Source organism: Orbicella franksi, chromosome 11, assembly GCF_964199315.1.
Source record: "Orbicella franksi chromosome 11, jaOrbFran1.1, whole genome shotgun sequence".
NCBI classification, from domain to species: domain Eukaryota; kingdom Metazoa; phylum Cnidaria; class Anthozoa; order Scleractinia; family Merulinidae; genus Orbicella; species Orbicella franksi.
The window spans coordinates 7250624-7253797 of record NC_138155.1 but is presented as its reverse complement, the minus strand read 5'-3'; the positions used below and the strand labels follow the sequence as shown (position 1 = coordinate 7253797).

The 3174-nt window shown below is 39.5% G+C and overlaps 1 long non-coding RNA gene across 1 annotated transcript; it reads right to left on the bottom strand.

Annotated features, from left to right (window-relative positions):
* Positions 1–466: 466 nt before the first annotated feature.
* On the bottom strand, positions 467–2303 carry LOC145502495 (uncharacterized). Its single transcript, XR_014051342.1, has 3 exons — positions 1874–2303; positions 1380–1507; positions 467–613 (listed from the first exon to the last, which is right to left on the bottom strand). It is a non-coding gene; the product is annotated as an uncharacterized LOC145502495 (long non-coding RNA).
* Positions 2304–3174: the final 871 nt, after the last annotated feature.

The following is a 3174-nucleotide window of genomic DNA, read 5'->3' as shown; positions in this document are numbered from 1 at the left end:
CTCCTCCCATATATAACAGAGGCATTCCTTTCCTACTGCATGGCAGATAGGAAAACAACAGTTCATAGATCAGAACCCCTTAGAGTTGATAAATTTGTCAGTGTTATTCTAATGTTAGTATTTGTATTTAAACTCTAATAAATCTTCCACTACTTTTCTAGTTTGCAAAAAGGAATGAAAAAGTCATGCCCCACTGTATGTATTAAATTTTACATCCAACCCCCCTCTCTCTTATTGTCATTTTCTCCTATGCCCCCACTCTAATTTTCCATCCCCCCCCCCACCCCCGCTCAGATAATTCCTGCAGAGTCCCTTTAGACTCCCTTAGGTGAATTTTCGTCTTTTATAATTTCTTCCGTCTTCCCCAGTATTCCCCCCTTTTTTAGTTCCGCTTGAATCGGGAGTTTTATCGCAATTTGTTTAATAACAGGATGACAAGAAAACAGACCAGTTCAACAAGTTCCATTTATGCCCTCTTTTTATTAACATCCATTTATTCCCTCTCTTTATAAGCATTACTGTTTTCCCCAGCCGTTACAATTATCACCCACGCTTGCTTTAGCAATCTGTCATCTGGATCCTGAGTGCTTGCGTTTCAAAGTTATCCATCTTTCTGTGGAGAACAAAATTATTTCGTGTGTTAGCCCTCGTTTCTACAAAAGAACTAGACAAGGTCAAAACAGAGACTTGTCCAACCGTTTTATTTTCTCAACGGTCTCTCGACTTCGTGGTCGACCAGTTTCTACATATCATGTGACTGACTGTGACTGATTGTGTGGGGGTGGGGTAAACCCTACCCTTGCAGAAGCTCCCTTTAGCAGTTCATAAGGTTTAAGTTATATAGATGCTTCCATTAAAAGTTAAAGGAAATATAGCGACAATTGACTAATTCTCACTAGCCTACTGATTGGCACAAATGTCGTTTGACGCTACTTGGGAGAATTTGTAGAGGTATCGTAGGCTGTGGTAGCCTGAAAAATTCTAACCACTCCGGAAAATAATGTACGTGTTCTTCTTTCCAAGTGACTGAAAGTTTCTCGAGTTCTAAGGCTATACTTATGATTAAGACGTCTTCTATATCAGTTATATGGTAAGAAACAACGATTCAGTTCAGGAGTAGGCAGGGCAAGTGTCGCGCATGCATTGTAGTGAATTCTCAAAGATTGTTATATGGTGGCTGCGCTATTATACTCGACAATGCACCAAAAGGACAGAGATCTGTCGTCACCAGGGTCGTCGTTCTCAGGAATAAGGGTAACACTATTGGATGAAGAGCATATCGGAAAGAATGAATTTTCCTTTACTTGAAGCTATTACTAAGGAATTAATTTGACTAAAGTTATTTAAACATGTTTGGAGAAAAAAAAAAAAAAACTTACCGATTGCAGATTTATCTTTTAGTAACAAGCACCACAGGTTTTTGGACAAGCATTGATAGTAGCGAACGGGTTGCTGTGGCAGTCGTCGCTTATGTTGGCGCAGTCCCACCTGTGATCCTCACAGGGTTCTTTGAAAAGGCAAGCAAATCAAACTCAAACATTATACCGGTGTAATTTCGAGTAAAATACAGGGGCACAAGCTTTATGCCGGTCAAAAATAAAAAGTGCAATTTTGCCGGCATAACAGTGCCGTTTTTCGATGAAACAACTATTAAGTTGTTTGTACCCCTGTGTAGTACTGAGATACCGCGCTGTAGTTTATCTGGAGACTGCGTTCTATCACTGACCTACCATAGTATACGGAATCGTTGGCAAGGCGCTTTACAGCCTTCCAATTTGATCCCAAGGTTAAACGAGGTGGAAACCTACTTGTAGCGTCTTTTGCAGCAGAAGGACCAATTGAAGCTGAGAAGGCTAGATTAAAAAGTACTTACCGCAAGGGACGGCACAGGCGATGGGGCATTGACGTAGTGTTGCCCACGGGTTAGCGTGGCAATGATTGTCCCGTGCCAATACGTTACAGTCCGGACGCGAATCCTGACATCCACCTAGTAAAGAATTGAGCATTTGCATAATTAATTTTAAACCTTTGCTCAGACCGTAGTCAGATAATCGTTCAATTAGAATTAAATCAACGTGACACAACCTTATTGACAGAGTACACTAGTACAAAGTAAGTATTAAAAGTCATCCAAAATGAATCTTTTTTCTATCATTAAATAGATCTGTTTCCATGCCTGAAATCCCATGAAACGGATTGCCTTTATGATGTTCTTCGTTCATGAAAGAAACTCAAATTAACTTAAGGATATTAAAATGTTTGTTGTCACAGACTAAAAAAAGTTGTTTTGGACGTTTCGGTTAAAATACTGTAACCTTCTTCGGCATAAAAAGAATTATGCGTCAATGGCAATAGGCATTAGGCATTCTCAATAACTAAAGAACTGCTAGGAATCTGGCTTTATAGGATTTGAAAATGATGAACAAGTCATCTAAACCTCATTGGAAATTATTATCGCTGATTTTTATTCGTAAAACTTGAAGTCAAAGTTCATTATCAAAATAATTCTATTTATCACTCTTTAGGGTTTTGTTTTTCTTTCTGCATGGTCACGAAGGTAGGAAACCATACCTGCACCTGCAAAGAACAAACAGAACAGAACATAAAATTTGAAAAAGTTCTGATAAGTTCTTGATTATAAAAAAGCATCTTTTACTTTTTATTGATTCTTGTTTAAGTGCATGACTGTATTCCCGCATGCGCACTTGTGCGTGGGCGGGTGCGTGCGTGGGCGGGTGCGTGCGTGGGCGGGTGTACGCGTGGGTGGGTGCACGCGTTAATGTGCACGTGTAAGTGAGCGTGCGCGGTTGAGTACATTTGTAAGCAGGGCGTTCGTGAGTGAGCTCGTGTGCCGGCGTACGTTTTGATACTTACAACATCCGACTAGCATCAGCAAAAGGATTCCACACTTGAAATACATGCCTAGCAAATGGAGAAAGATAAGATACAGCCATGCAAGATTAGTTTCATTAATAGCCTTTTTCCAAGCTGAAAAGGAAAGAAACTTTAAGTGTAAAAATTCAGTCAAACTATAAATTCAAAATTGGAGCTCTTAACCAGAAAAGCTACACTATTACTACGTCTAAAATGTCTATACAAAACGCTCTTTGTAAGGGTACTAATAGGCTTTACCGGTTTGAACAATTTTGAAGAATTTTTCTTCGTTCTAAGAAT